Source organism: Tympanuchus pallidicinctus, unplaced genomic scaffold, assembly GCF_026119805.1.
Source record: "Tympanuchus pallidicinctus isolate F22 unplaced genomic scaffold, pur_lepc_1.0 scaffold18, whole genome shotgun sequence".
NCBI classification, from domain to species: Eukaryota; Metazoa; Chordata; class Aves; order Galliformes; family Phasianidae; genus Tympanuchus; species Tympanuchus pallidicinctus.
In genome coordinates, this window is record NW_026294699.1 from 1,213,492 (window position 1) to 1,229,850 (window position 16,359).

A 16,359-nucleotide genomic window follows, 5' to 3' on the forward strand; every position below is an offset into this window, starting at 1 on the left:
GTGTGCGATGGGTGTTGTGTGCGATGGGTGTTGGTGTGCGATGAGTGTTGTTGTGCGATGGGTGTTGTGCGATGGGTGTTGGTGTGCGATGGGTGTTGGTGTGCGATGGGTGTTGGTGGGTGGTGGGTGTTGGTGGGTGGTGGGTGTTGGTGCGTGATGGGTGTTGGTGGGTGGTGGGTGTTGGTGGGTGGTGGGTGTTGTGCGATGGGTGTTGGTGTGCGATGGGTGTTGTGTGATGGGTGTTGTGTGCGATGGGTGTTGTTGTGTGATGGGTGTTGTGTGCGATGGGTGTTGTTGTGCGATGGGTGTTGTGTGCGATGGGTGTTGTTGTGCGATGGGTGTTGTGTGCGATGGGTGTTGGTGTGCGATGGGTGTTGTGTGCGATGGGTGTTGTGTGCGATGGGTGTTGTGTGCGATGGGTGTTGTGTGCGATGGGTGTTGGTGGGTGGTGGGTGTTGTGTGTGATGGGTGTTGTGTGTGATTGGTGTTGTGTGTGATGGCTGTTGTGTGATGACTGTTTTGTGTGATGGGTGTTGTGTGATGTTTGTTGGCTGTGTTAACTGTTGGGTGCAATGACTGGTTGTTGTATGTGATGGTTGTTGTGTGTGATGTTCGTTCAATTGATGGTTGTCAGGTGTGATGGCTGTTGTGTGTAATGTCTTCTATAGGGACACCTGTGGGTCTGAGTTGTTCAGTGCTCAGTGTCAATGCGATCCCTTTGCAAAGCCTGAAAGCTGGGTTGGAAATCAGTTGCTTTTACAGAGGGGCGGCTTTGCGCTGTTTGTTTGCCTTTGCTTGGTGGCAGCGTGCTGTTTCACGGCCGGGTTACCACTGCCAATCTGAGGTTACTGGTGCAGGACGCTGAAGTGGCCAATAAAGCTCTAATCTTTTATATGCACCATAATGTACACAGCGTCGTGGCGCAGGCCCTTGCCAAACAGATAAGGAATCCTTTCCCAGAAGGTTTACAGTCTGGCAGAAACCGCAAAGGCTGTGAGGAAACAAGATGTGATAACAAAACGGGAAGCACAGGGGAGCTGTGTTGCTGGCAGCTGGGCTATAAGCAGGGCCTGAAGTGGGGGCTTCTCTCATTCCTCTGTGCTTCCCCCATCAGCCAGCTTTGTCCCCATGGCAGGGAGCAGCAAGGTTGCAGAACTGTGCCTCGTGCCAGAGGCAGCGCTCCTGATGCTGCAAACAGCACTCTGTGCACCCTTTGCTGGATGCCAGTGAGGTCCTGTTTGCTTTCTGGAAGCCCTGAGCAGCCTGCCAATCCCAGAGTCTCTTTCTGTGCTGAGGCCACCTCAGGATGCTTTGCTTTTTAGTGCAAAACGGGATTTTTTGTTGTTGCATGCATCACTTTCTGTTTATCTACGTGCAATTTCATCCGTCACATTCTTAGCAGCTCAGTCCTGAGGTCCTCCTGCTATTCTTCATAGCTGCTTACCTCCCTTGCCTCGAGTGTCATCACCAGGATGGATGCCTGGGTGCTGCTCGCCCACCTCGCTGTGCAGTTAATGTACTGCAGCCTGATCACTGCAGCTCTAAATCATATTCAGTGGAGGAAGGGGATTGAGATCTATGTGACAGTGAAGGGCGAGGGAATACTGTCACTTTAGGAATCAGCAGGGAAAAGCCTCGGAGTTGTCCCAAAGGATCTTGAGAGGGCTCCTCTGAGAAGGTAACCTAGCTGATAACCTAGCTGACCACAGCATGGGAAACAGGCAGGAGGATTTGGAGGCCACAGCACGCCTTGTGAAGAAAGGCTGAGAGAGCTCGGCTTGTTTAGCATGAAGAAGAGAAGGCTCTGAGGAGACCTCATGGCAGCCTACCAGATCTTAAAGGGAACTTATAAACAGGAGGGAAATCAACCTTTTACATGGGAAGATAGTGAGAGGACAAGAGGAAGTGGTTTTAGACTAGAAGAAGGGAAACGTAGAATAGATGCCAGGGGGAAAATTTTCATTTAAAAAGAGTGAAAAGTTGTTGAGGTGCTGGCACTGCTGCCCATAGCTGTGGGTGCCCATCCCTGGAGGTGCCCATGGCCATGGATGGGCCCTGGGCAGCTGAGCTGGGGGCACAGCCCATGACAGGGTGGGACTGGGGGCTGGGAGGGCCCTTCTGACCCCAACCGTGCTCAGATTGTTTGTTTGTTGCTGAAGCCCACAGCAGAACCACTTCCAGAAGCTGTGCTGGGAGATAGCTTGTTTTTCCAAATGTCACAAGTGTCCTCAGGGCATTTACACACATGGCAAGGATTACGTTCCTGTGCCAAATTAAGTTGAGCTAGCAAAGGAAGTGGGGTTAGAAAAGGATGAGAGTAGATAGAGAGCTGTAGGAACAGAGAGAGGTGTGGGCACTGCTAGATAAGGTTCTGTAGGAGGATGAGAACCTTCCGTCTGTCCTCAGTATTTATAGCTTCTTCTCCCTGTCTATGCATGCCCTGAGTAGTGTGTGTGTGTGGGCAGGTGGCAGCCCTGAGGTAGAACAGGGCAGGAGTTCCTGAGATTCTCAAGGGAAACTGAGGCAGGGAGAAGGTGTTGATGTGGTGTGTGCACAGATCAGGGGACTGATGGGCTGTGAGGACACAAGTCAAAGCACACAGAAACATACCAGGCTGCAGGAATGTGCCAGCTAAAGTGTGAACTGTGATTTGAACTGAGCGTACCCTTTAGACAAACGTTCTCAGTGTTCCGTGCAAAGAAGTAATTGAAGACTGCCATCAGATTTCTGTGCTGATGCTCCGTGGTTCTTTACTGAGAGAGCTGGGAGGAGTGTAACTTTGGTCACCAGAGCCTCTGTGCTGCCTGACAGTGTGACACCGCCCTGGTAACCCCAGCCTGCAGGCTGCTGGCCGTTGGGGACGTGGCAGATGGTGTGGGCAATGTGCATGCCATGGAGTGGGCAGTGTGCATGCCATGGTGTGGGCAGTGTGCATGCTATGTGCTGACTTAACACGTGCAGACTGCATGGCTACATGGATGCCCTTCCTTTCGCTGCACTCAGGCTGTCGTGCCATCTGTGACTGCGAGGAGAGGGCAATACTCACACTTGGCTGACTGCCTGCTTGCTGATGGGAAACTTGTTGGAGTGCATCTACTTTTGTTCCTGCAGAAAGGTGCTCCTTGCTGGCAGCTTTTCACAGAAGCCAAGGAATGTTCTGAGAACTGCAGTAACTGAAATAAAGAGCAAGACAGAGTGACTGTCTGAGCACTGGGGGCACTGAGCCTGCAAAGTCTTTGTAGGGATTAATAAAGGGTATTACTTTGTAGGGCTGCCAATCAACAACTTCCCTGAGCTTTGGAGAACTTTCACATGGCATGAAATAGCTAGTTTCACAAGCGCAGTGTTCAGTAAAGCCTGGTTTCCTCTGGGTTTGTGTCTTGAGGGTGGTTTCTGTCTGTATTTCTAAAGACCGATGGCAGATGAGCTCCTGCTGAGCCATTTATTTGGGTCACAGTGCAGGAAAGCCGTCCCTTGGGTGTCTGTCAGCTTGGGAGAGGGGCTGGCACCCTTTGAGTGGGGACATCAGCTGGAAAGGGTGTGCAGGAGGGGCAGCAGCCAAGCTCTGACCTGGGCTGGTGACACGGCGGCCGTGTTGGTCCCCAGTGGCGCGTTTTGCACGGGGCTGATCGCCCTGAAAACTGATAAGCCCGGCAAAGTGTGACCTCCTGTGGGTAAAACTGGGAATTACCATGGGATAATTAAGCAAATCCTTTTCCTATCACATGCTGGCATCTTAACAGGATGCTTGCCCAGTGGTGTACATCACCCTCTTGTCCACCTGCAGCAGCCGGACCTGCAGCCCTCCCATGGGTGTGCTGTCGATATTCCAGCATGGATTCAAACCTGCCCGACTGGGAGTGTGCGGGTGGCCGTGCCAGCACAGAGCCAGGAGCACTGCTTGTGTGGGCAGCACCCGCTCCTGTGGCTCCAGGAAGAGATCCCTGAGCACCGCGCTTCCCTTTAGCCGGGCAGGTCGCAGCCCTCTCGTTCTGTGTCTTCGTCCCTTCCCCCTCTGCCGGCTCCTCCCTGTGGGGCAGGCGGTCCTCCTGTCACACTTCAGATGCTGGTGGGACTGAATGATTCTCTTGCCTCACACAGGGGCTCATCAGGAGGGACTCAGGGCCTCCCTTCTGCACGCCTATAATTCCCCTCCACGAGAGGAGCAGGATGTAGCTGTGGGTGACAAGTATGGTAGGCTCTCAGCGTATTGTGTCAGAGATTACAAAATGCAGGATGATTGCTCCTTAAACATTTGGCTCTGGCTGTAGGTGTTGCTGTTGCATTGGATACTGCGCAGTGTTGGATCCATGCAGATAACTTTGGCTGCACATTTGGGGCACTCCTGATGGCCTCTGCAGCATCTGGAGAAGGAAAGCTCATTGCACAGAGACCTTGTACACGGCTATTTGCTGCTGCCCAAGCAGCTGCTGCCTGCTGGCCTGTGGGGTCTCAGGGCAGGCCTGTTTGTTTTCTCAGGGTTTCCCAGGGCAGGCAGCTTCACACCCAAACCCATAGCACTGCGTGCTCTCAGACCTGTCTCTTTTCCCCCACAGAGCAGAGCAGATCCCACCATTGGTGCTTCCAAAAGGTGTGAAACGGAGCCAGAGTGCAGGCAGGCTGGGTGGGTGCTGTGACCTGGGTCTGCTCCGTGCAGCCCTCACACCTGTGCTGGTGGTGAATCGCTGCTCTGTGCCGCTGCCCCTCTCCCCCTCCGTGCGCTGTTTTCATTAGCGTGCGCTCTTGGGTTAAGGGCCGTTCTTGCTTCCAGCTGAACAAACACTTTCCATCGCGTGTAAAACCCAGCCTGGTGCTAATAGGCGTCTCCCCCGCCTTCCTCCTCCCCTCTGCCAACCTTTTGTGCGGTTGGCAGGACAAAAAAGTGTTGCTATTACCTGACTTATTATCGGCACGGGACCATAATTTATGGCCTGTGCTTGGTAAAGTGCCATGCTGAAAACATTTACAGCCCACTTAGAGCCCTGCGGGGCAGCGGATGGGAGATGGTCGCGGAGGGGAAGCCAGTTGTTCCACCCTTACAGCACAGCGTGCAGCCCAAGAGTTTCCCCTGCCTTCCGAGGGCAGCGCAGGGGGCTGCGGGCTCAGCAATGCAGTGGGGAGACAGCAGCAGTGGGTACAGGTGTAAGACCCTACTGTTCTTAGGATAAACACTTTGGTCTGCAGCTGGGCACTTATCTGGTTCTCCAACTTTGTATCTCCGGTCCTGTCTCATCCCTCAGATCTCATATCTGTTCCACCTTCCCCTATCCCCAGGGTCTGGTGCTCCGGGCTCTTGTGGACAGCCTGCACACAGCAGATCTGGCACAGGAGCCCTGGATGACTCCTGGAGGAAAGTGTGACAACAGCTCAGTTGCTCTCCAGCCAACAGGTCTGTGCTCTGAAGCAAGCATCCCCAACATTTAGGTCACCACTGCTGGATTTGACTGCATGCACCCCATTCCTGGAGGTGCTCAAAGCCAGGTTGGAAGGGGCCCTGGGCAGCCTGGTCTGATATTAAATGTGGAGGTTGGTGGCCCAGCCTGTGGCAGGGGGGTTGGAGCTTCATGATCCTTGTGGTCCCTTCCAGCTCAGCCTATTTTGTGTGATTCTGTGTGTGAGAGAAGAGGGCAAGTGAATCATCGCTGCTGCAGGTAGGCTGGGTAGGAAGACCAACCTTGGGTCAAGGGGAAAGCCATTCCCAGCAGCAGTGACTTGTCAGAAACAGAAACTGGTCCTACAGAAGTTCAGCATGGAAAAAGCGTTTTTAACACCAGGTAATTTGCTGATGACCCAAATGTTCATGTTTGTTGAATTTCTCTCAAGAAAACGTCATCATTCATCATTTAAAGGAGTTTGGAGTTTGTCTGCCTAGTCCTGCTGTTCTGATACAAAGGATGGGAAGTCAGAACATTGTCCAAATCATTTTGCTGGCTTCGTGAGCGTGCTTCTACTGATCCTGAGTCAGTGGGGAGAGATTGGCATTGGCTGGCAGTGAGCTGGGCTCCCTGCACTCTGTGCAGAAGGACCATGGAAGTTTGTCATTTTTCTTCAGATTCTGCCTGCTGGGGAAGAACAGCTTTGATGAACCTTCAGGTTCAACTGTGCAGTATGTGCATCTGTGTGCTGGTCTTAAAGGGGATGTTCTGGCTGGGGATGTGGGGCTATGCAAGTTTTGGGTGCTCTCTGCTTGCTGGAAGCTTTGAAAGATTGAGCTTTGAGTCTGCATGATGCCCACAATGCCAAGCTAACGCCACTTTCAAATACATGTCACCCTCTTGCTGTGGTTTCTGGCCATCCTGTCTCAAGGGTATCGGGGCTGAGGTTTTGGTCTGGGAGACTGCCTTGAGCTGGAGTTGCATCACTCATGCCGCAGTTGGGGAGGGACATGTTTTGGATGGCATTCATTTCTCCGAACAGTAGCTGTCTCAAAGTTTGCCATCTGGTGTAATTTTGTCCTTTAAGCTCCATCTGTGCAATGCAGCAGGGAGAGACCACAGCCTCCCAGCTGGACTGGCTCATTGGTCCCGAGTGCTGGAGCCGGTTCTGTTTCTGAAGCAGCAGAGCTGTTCAGGTGCCAAATTAGAGGAAGGGGAAAGCCCCCCCTTGGGCTCCAATCGAGGGATGGTGGGGAGTTCGCATTGCCGGTAGGATCTGAGCTCCCTCTTAGCCTTGTTCTGCTCGCTCTGATCCAGATACCCTGTGCCTGGGTCAAATCCCCACCCAGGTCCTGGGGGGAGACCCCTGGTTCAGATGGTGAGCAGCAGAGCCGGGCTGGATCCTGCGGCGCAGAGAACTGCTATCCCAAAATGTCTCAAGTGTGTCTGCTGGGTGAAAGCAGCTTGGCTGACAGCAAAACTCTGCTGAGTGTGAGGGAATTCAGCGGGAAGGGAGGCGGGGAGATGCAAAAATACCTGTCTTCAGAGGGTTCACTGTATGTGCACCTGATAAAAATCACAACGTGGGATCAGCTTTCTTCTCTGCTTGCTCGGCTTTTGGCATGCACAGCCAAGCTCTGGCAGGCAGGGCGAGTTTCCTTCTCCCCAGGGTCGTTAAAAAGGACCATTTCCCCATTTAAAGAGCGGGAGGTGGGGATGGAAAGCAGAGCAGAGCCAGGCAGCGGCTCGACCTGCCTGCTCAGCCTTGGCTCTCCCACTCCCACCTCTCTCTGCGGCATTAGGCACGTGGGATCGAGGGGGGCTGGACGGGTATGAAAGCAAACACACATCTGGAAGTTCCTGCAGTTAATTGGGCAATTATTCATACCACTCTCGCTGGAAGCAGCCTGCTACCGCCGAGCCAAAACCAACAACAACAGGCTGTGGGCGTGCTCCGGCCGGGCGCGTGCGGTGAGCTGGGCTGCAGAGGGCAGGCGGAGCGTGGGCACGGCTGCCCTGGGCTGCGGGGAGGTGGGAGCCCCGCGAGGTGCTGGGGGTGTGGGCCCCAGCTGGGAGGGGGGAGCAACGGGAGAACCCCGGTCAACCTGTGTTGGGTTTTATTAGGAGCTTGGCAGGCCGCGGTGTTGGGGAAGGCAGTCCAGGCCCAGCTGTGCTCTGTAACACTTTGCTCCTCGTAAATAGTGGATTCGCTGCCATTTCTGCCCCGCTCCACCTGAGCCAGGCTCTGGCAGCCACCGTTCACCTTTTCCATCCCTCCTGCTCTCTCCGCCTCACGTCCCCGTCTCCTGCGCAGCTGACAGCGGTGGTGCAGCACGTCTTTGTCCCCTGCTCGTCCCTGCTGAGTTGGCTGCAGAGGAAGGGCGCTGCTCACTGTCCCTGGCCCTGACAGCCATTCCTTGTGCTTTGCCCTCAGTCTGGGGCTGTGTGAGTGCTTCAGGGTCCCACGGTGTCCCAGCCGTCCCTGCGGACCTCTGCAGCTCCAAAGGGAGATGACCTGGGGATACCTGGGCACCATCAGCTCTGAAACACTGGCTCTTCTTCTTGTCTCTAAACACAATGGGATATGGCGTCGTTCCTGGGGCTGAATGCTCAGGGGTGGCCTAACGGTGGGACAGAGACACATCCTGCAGCCGTTCCCCTGGCACTGTGTCTGAGTGCCATGTGGATGCTTTGCCGTACTCTCTTCTCGCTGCAGAAGCCCACAGGCAGCTGGCCCTCTTCTAGCAGCATCTCTGTTAGGGATAAAACCCATCTCCCGTCCTCGAAGCCACACCAGGAGGTGGGGCCCAGCCCTCCTGCTTCCCGCTCTGCCCTGGGGTGCATCTTTGGCACTGGGATGCTTTGTGGCAGCCTCAGAAGCACACGCAGTGTCTGTTCCACCACTGCAGCTGGAGCCAGCCCCAGCCAAGCTGCCATGGGGACAGAGAAGAGTTCCTGTTTTTCCTTCTTTCCTTGTCTTTTTCCCCCTTCCACGAGCTATGTCTTCTCTGAAGAACTTTACTGCCGTTAACTCTAGATCTTCCTTAGGATAACGTCAATCAGACAGTTTGGCTCCAGGGAATGTAAGCAAGGCTACACTGAGTCACAGCACGGGGCTGCCTGTGCAGGATCCTGTCCCCAGCATTGCTGGAGTGAGTGCTCTAGGAAAAGGCTCGAAACAATGCATGCATGGCGTGCCTTCTCCTGCTCTTTCCTGGCAGTCCCCAGATGTGATGAAAGGTTTATCTAGTGGATGATCAGCTAATATTTTGTGTCTTTGTTTGCCCATTTTTTGAAGTGTTTTAGAAGCAGTAGTGGTGCTCGCTTGGGAAGGCTTGGGGATGCGTAGTTCTCTGCGTGCGATCTTAGTAGTGCTCTCAGAAGTACCACGAGGACATCACACCATGAAAAACCACTGGAGAGAGGAGAGCACGATTCCCAGTTTCACAGGAGAAAAGAATTTGAGTGGCTTGACCAAAGTCACAGTGGGAACCCATAACAGAGTGAGGTGTTGAAACCGGATGCTTGGACTCCTGGTGATGGTCCTGCCTCCCTCTTTGATAGTCACCCGTGCAGAGATCTAAGCTAGGATGGGAAGCGCTTATTGAGGAGGTGATGCAGAAATGCAACTAACTGGAGTGAAAGCCTTCCTCACTGTCCAGGTGGGTGAGTGAGCTGTAGGATGATGAAATCATCTCCTAGGCGGAGAGGCCAACCAACAAAACTTATTTGTCAGTGTTTAAGAAGTGGAAATGTTGTTGAGGGTCCAGTGGAGATGGGGGTGTTCAGAAAATCAAGATAAGACACATAGGATGAATGAGAGGGGTACAGCATCAGGGAACGAGGAGTGAGTCAGGACAGGATCTGTGAGCCAGGATGAAGAGGCTGGAGCCGCCAGCTGTGCTGAAGGGATGGGAAAGGTATCCCTTGGTGTAGGAGGGTGTATGGAGCTGGGCACTGAAATGAAACAGCCAAGATACAAGCACCAAGGGACAGCTCTTGCTCTCACTGAAGGGAATGGACTGACTCCCATTGACGTCAATGAGGGCTGAACTGGGACCCTTGTGAGAAATATATTGAACACAGACAAATCCAGCAAAGTCAAAACAGATGATGCAGGCCGCTTAACACAGTCACAGGGAGCTTGTTGCGAAACCTCCTAACGAGGCACTTCTGTCAAGCAGCCATCTCCAAGCCCAACAGCCTCCAGCCTAGGAAGGGAACATGGGAAGCTGTGGTGCTGGAGGAGGCACACCCAAGATGGAAGGCAGGAACGCCGTGGGATGGGTTCTCGTCGTGGTGGAGCGTTACCCCACTGGCTTCCACACCTACCTGATTACGGCCCAGGGAGGTTTTTGTTCAGGCTTTGCCGTTGCACTGATGAAGCCTGTCATGGAGCTGGAGGTGCAGACAGACTGGACAAGTTACCGCGGAGGAATCTCTGCCATATATCAGCTGACAGCGGGGGGCATCTTTGTGCACGCCCTTAATCCATGGCACATGCAAGTCAATTCGAGTTAGCCAACATGACGGAACCGCACTAAGCTGGCTGCAGTGACCTTATTTGCACGGACTAAGCGAATGCACATGGACTGCATCGCTGACGCAGTTACCGCGTGATAGCCTGTTCCTGTGCCGCGCTCAGGCTGTGACTCATCGCCCCATGCTCTTCCCTTGCTGGGCTTCTCAGTCCCTCGTTCCAGGTTCCCAGTTCCCGCTTTCCACTGTGTCAGCGATGTCTGCTGCCCTACACAGCCCTCGTCTCTCCAGAGAATGGTTCTGGCAGCTCTGCAGGGAAACAGCTGCCCCCGGGGAAGGCTGTCCTGGTCCTCGGCATGGCCGAGGGCACTCGAGCATCCTGCCTTGGAGATGCTGGCTGTGGCCTGTGCTCAGCGCACAATATCTCCACAAATATCTGGCTCTTTCCGACCCAGCAGGCCGCTTTCAGCACCGTGACCTGCCTTTCTTTCCTCTTGTTCTCTCCTCTTGGGGAAAGCACGCAGTCAGGACAAGGTGCAGGCCTGAGAGAGCCAGAAGATGCTGAGCACTCAGGTCACGTTCATGGGAAGATCCTCTCTCTGACGCTATGGGACTTTGGAAAGGTGAAGGAGGTTAAAGCAGAGACAAGAAGTTACTGGTATGGATTATTCCACTGAAAACAGAAGGAGTTGATTTTCTGTCTGCTGCTGAGAATGTGGGCTCTGCAGGGCTTGTCTGCAGCAGAGCCTGGCTCTGTCTGTCCCACTGAGATGTCGGTAAAGCTGCCTTTCCTCTACACCATGTCAAAACAGAATCCAGTCCTGGAAGATCCGTCTCCCCTAAACGGGGAAAAACATGTCTGGGCTGTGGCACGATAGAGGAACAGACCTAAATCTACTGATTTGCAGCAAGAAAATGGAATGGAGAGGTCTGGGATGGAGACAGGCAGGGGGCATTGTTGCTCTTTAAATGGTTCTGTGGTGTACATACAGCTGTGATATTTTGATCCCCTCCAGATAGATAGGGCCACAACTTTGCCTTCTTTTCCTCCCTGGATCCACTGAAATAGTCACGTCATCAGCAAAGATGGGCTTCCTTGGTGTAGGAGCAGGGCTTTGGTGGGGAACTCGAGGGGAAGCTCCCAGAGGAAGGTGGCACAGGGATGAGCTGCCTGCAGTGACCAGCAGGGCATTGCCTGAGCTCTCAGGGATGGAGTGAGAAGAGCCAAAGCTCAGTAGTGCTGGAACTAGCTGATGGGACAGGGAAGGGCCTCTTTAAGTGTCCCCACAGCAAAAGAAAAGCTCTGCTTTTGGAGTAGAGGAGCCAGAAACAAAGGACATGGAGAAGGCAGAGATATTCTGTGCTTTTGCAATGCTGGAACCAATGGTGTTTCCCATCTTTATTAATGACTTAGAGAGCGCTCTCAGCACACTTGTGGGTGATGCCAGTCTAAGGGCGAACGGCGATATGCTGCGGCACAGCTGCCATTCAGAGGTTCCTTCACAAGCTGCCATCTGTTTTGTGCTGCGATGTGCATTTCAAGGCCTGGCTTTTGCCTGCTGCCTGGGCTGCTCATTTTCTTCTTGGCTGCATTTTGGGCAACCCTCTTTCTCTGGAAACAAGCTTCCCTTCCCAACACAAGCAGCTGAAGATTGTGTCAGACTCGTCCAATCTCAGCGAGTTTCTCCTCTTTTTTCACGAGCACATCGTAGGGTGAAGTGTTATTATTTATAAGGCTGATTCTTCTCTTGCCTCCTTCTAGCAAACACTATTCCCCTCCATGTCCCACGACCATTCACCTCCTTTAGATATCTTTGTGGGGATGTTTATTGACATGACAGCATGTAGCAGCCAGTGCTTGCCAAAGTCAATGCATCTCATCTTCATTCTGAGCAGACTGGGGCTGTTGGCTTCGAGTCCCCCGAGAGATCCCAAGGCTGTTTGTTGACTTTGTCCTTGGCCAGTGTTAGATAAACAGAGAACTTGTATTATTTTGGTGCTTCTTCCTAGGAGCAGCTCAAGCACGATAGTGGCCACAACACTCAGTGACATCAATCCTTTTTCCTGGGTTGTGTTCCAAGCGTTTAGTGAAGCTGGGAAAAAGCTATCACTGAAATTTGCCTCAAAGGGTGAGAAAATTGTGGTCCTTCCTGCAGTTCTGGGGCCTAGGCATGCTAAATGCTACCTGGCATTCTTGGATGCTGCTCTCCCAAGACAGAGGCTACTTCTCTGCATTAGGTATGGTGTGCTTGGTCGCTGTGTTGCTGGCTGTTAACCTCTGTGCTTTGTGCAGTGGGAGTCCCAGTGCCAAAAGAAAGGCAGCAAGAAGCAGCACGATGAGTCCTGCTGCCCCAGGTCTGCCTCCTGTGCCGTATCCTCTGTAGCCCTGGAAATCACACATCCTCCCTAAACTCCAGCATGAGGATGTATTTGCTGGGCTCATTCAGCCTGGAGCAAAGAAGGCTGGGGGTGACCTCATTGCAGCCTGCAGTACCTAAAGGGAGCCTACAGACAGGAGGGGAGTCAACTCCTGAAAAGGGTGGATAACAGCAGGACAAGGGGAAATGGTTTGAAGCTGAGGGAGGGCAGATTGAGGTTGGATGTCAGGGGAAGTTCTTTGCTGTGAGAGTGGTGAGGTGCTGGAACAGCTGCCCAGAGAGGCTGTGGTGCTCCATCCATCCCTGGAGGTGTTCAAGGCCAGGTTGGATGGGGCCCTGGACAGCCTGGGCTGGGATTAAACGTGGAGGTTGGAGGCCCTGCGTGTGGCAGGGGGTTGGAGATTCGTGATCCTTGAGGTCCCTTCCAACCCTGTGATTCTGTGATTTTTGGGGAGCTTTCTGTACTGGCTGTGTTTACTGTTGTCTAACAGAGGTGAGCTCTCATTCCAGTTTTCTGTGTGGGCTCCTCCCATGCTGTCAGCTGCAGAGATGGACCTCCTATCACTACTGGGTCAGACCAAGAGCTCCTTGACCCTATGTGGGTTTTGGTGATGGGGCCGGTGGGCTCCCAAGCCATTGGAGATGGATGAGCAAACAGAAATTGCGTGATTGCACACGTTTCATTTCTCTTGGAAACCAGGCTGAAAGAGCCAGCTCCACCATTCCCTGTGGAAGAGCCTGAGACCAAAAACATTGCAGAGGTAATGAGAGCAATGCTTCCTGGTTCCTGGATGGGATCTTTTGATGGTGTAAACTAGTTCTTTGCCATTGGAACCAGCCGTCAAATGCTGATTTGCAGCAGCTGGCCTGAGATTGCTGCTTGTGCTGTGCTGGGGTTTCAGTGGGCTCTGCTAAGGCATGCCCAGGTAGCCAGAGGGAAAAGTGGATTAAGAAATGCTGAATTTTGATCTCAAGCTTCTGCTAATAGAGAGCAAGCCCCAGTGAACAAAATGGGGATGCAGAAGGGAGACCAGGTCTTTTCCCAAATTTTGGGGACTTCCAATGTGCATCACAGCAGAGTGGAGCAACCTGGGATATGCTGACCTGTGTGGGGTGGGTTGCTCTGATATAGGTCCTTCGTGCTGGGCAGGGTCTTGCTTGCAGACCAGAGCCCAGACTCTGTCCACCGTGGGATAGAGATGTCAGGAGAGGTGACCCGAAGTGTAGTCAGACTGTTCAGCTTTCCTGCTTACCTGGAATTTTTCGTTTGTGCCTGTAAAGTAGAAGCTAAGAGCCAGCCTATCCCTGCAGCACCGGGCTGTTCTTTGGTTCTTCACTGTACGTCAATAAACTGCCCCATTACTGGGTTGGAGAATTTCACTGCCTTCCCTTCCGTGTGCCCGACTGCCTTCCCACAAAGCTCGGGGAGGAAAGGAGCAGCTTGAACAGCCTGTGGCTGCTGTGAGCAGCGGTTGGCACAAACAGCATGTTGTGAACCACAGAACCAGGGAATGCAGCAACTGTGCTGGTGTGATCCGGGACTCTGTAAGAAGAGAAGGGGAGATAAGGGAAACCAGAAAAAGTGTCCTTGGAAAGATAAACAGAACAGAAGAGCGAGTTACAGTTGAGTTGGGATGAAAAACCACGGAGGGCAGCAAAGGTGTATGTGAACAAGGAACTGCAAACTTTCTAAAAAGGAATCAGAATACCCCCACTGAGCCTGAAGGTGGTGAGCTGGGGGGATCCCTGCTTGTCACCTCCCCCTCCTAATGCTCCACGAGTGTCTGTTTGCCAGCACCTAAGATCAAGGCAGTATGTGTGGCTGCTTGGGGCTGTGTGAGCCCAGGACACGTGCAAGCTGCTCGGCTCCTGCTGCCCTCACCTGCCCACTGGCACCAGGAGCAGGAAGGGTGGCAGTGCTGTCATTGGGCTGTGACTGACTCCCACTGAATGCTGGTGCCACAAGGGGTTCCTGGGTCCTGCAGTTTAGGCACCATTGCTGCCTCTCAAAGCAGTGTCATTCCTCTCAGTCTTCAGCCCTAAAACCCTCAGCAGTGGCAATGATGGAGAGCTGAGACCCTCTTTTTACATCACCAACAATACCCTTCCTGGCTCCTTTTTCCCATTCACCCACCTTTCTGCTCCATCTTCTCATCCCTTTCTGCTGGAAAGCTGGAGATTGGGTCTGCTCCCAGGTGGGGGTGGCTCCTGCACGCAGCTGCACTTTGTGAGTATGGTTCCTCCTGCAGAAGCTGGCACAAGGTCCTGCATGGCAGTGTGCACCAACGCTGGGTGCACTTTTACAAGGAATAAAATGTAAAAGCTGCCTCTCCACAGCAAGGGTGAGCCCACAGAGCTGGGCTGCCATGTGGAACTGCACTGATGCCTGCAGGGCTGGCTGGAGGGCTTAAGTGTCAAAGAGGAGAGCATCAAGTGCTGAACCTGGAGCTGAGTTGAGTGTACAACTGCCTCTGTGGCTGAGAACCATCTGAGTAGGAAACTCATCTGCAGAGGGACAGCGGGAAACAGACATGCTGAGGTAATGCACAAGCATGGCTGGAGGGAACACACCGTGCCCCTGGCTGTCCTGCCCCGGGCGTGGGCTGCAGGCAGTGCTGGGCTCTGGATGCTCACTGCGCCCACAAAGCTGCTGTCTCCACTTGTCCTCAGATCTGCTGTGACTTTTGCTCCCTCCCATCTGAGGCTGTGCACTGCTGCAGTATTTAGCTGGATCCTGGGTCACCTGCAAGAAAGAGGAGGAGGCTGCAGCTGATGGGGCAGAGGATCACAGCAGGGCTACTTCCTGCCCCCCAGGCAAAGCCATGCATGAAGGCTGGTGGGGGATGTTTTGGTGCCTGAGCAAACCCAGGCAGAGAGTGCCAAGTTGAGGTGAGGGATGCTTGAATTCTCCTGTGCTGTCTCAGGAGCTGATGGCTGACGTGCACTGATAAGACCTGCTCAGCTGCAGGAATCAGCAAAGGATTCTGTCTGATGATGCAGGGCTCAGGGTCCCACGGTGTGTGCACATGAGCTGGGTAGGGGAACAGTGCTGAGGATGCAAGGTGACAGATCAAGAGCTGCACAGAAATAGGGCAGTCCCAGAGCAGAGTGAAAGAGACAGCAGTGAGGAGCTGCTTTCGAGGAGCCTGCTGACATGTGGGCCTGCGTGGTGACTGAGTTCTCATCCGGTGTACTGATGTGGGCACGGAGCTTCTCGGGGACCCCAGCATCTCTCAGCACACCTGGCCCAGGCTGTGCTCCATGCAGTTATGGGGCCCTGGGAGGGAGCAGCATCCCATACCGCACTGCTGGCAGCGCAGCCTGCCAGGGAATTAGGGATTAATGTGGAACTGATCTGAGATGAAACACTTTGGATCAGGACCACGACCAAAAATATTTTGAGTCGGATCAAACTGAACCAAACCATTCTGTTTGTTTCCTGCTTTCCCAGCAGACAGTCAGCCTTAAAGGTCACAGAGCTGAGAAGTATGGCTGGGCACAAACACGTTTTTCTTTAGGAAAATGATGATGACAGAAAATTCCTAACTAGATTTTCCTGAGGGGTGAGAAATGAAGAATTCACTCCCCCTCCCTGCCCTGATTCAGCCTGTTTGTGAGGATCTGAGGTTGGGGACAAGGGGAATGGCTTTGCACTAAAAGAGGGGAGATTTAGGTGAGATGTTAGGAAGAAATTCTTGACTCAGAGGGTGGTGAGATGCTGGCATTGCTGCCCAGAGCTGTGGGTGCCCATGGCAGTGGATGGGCAGCCTGCCTTATGGAAGGTGTCCCTGCAAATGGCATGGAACCACACGAGCGGTGAGGTCCCTCCCAACCCAATCACGCTGTGGTTTTATGGCTCTGTGGTGCTATGATCTCCAGAAAGGAACCCTGCAGGGATTCTGTCTCCTCAGTGCCGTGGACAGCAGGGGGAGGTGGCAGCTGGGACCCCCGTGTCCTCCTGGATCCCAAGCAGAGGCTGGGGCTCCTTCAAACAATTTCTGAGCCACTGGCATCGGGAAGTGGGAGTTTTTCCAGGTTTCAGGGACTTTGTCAGTGGAGTGTGAAGGTATGCAGACAGGTTTAGGCAGACAGGGACAAGAACAGTCAGACTCAGCCTTTTCAACATC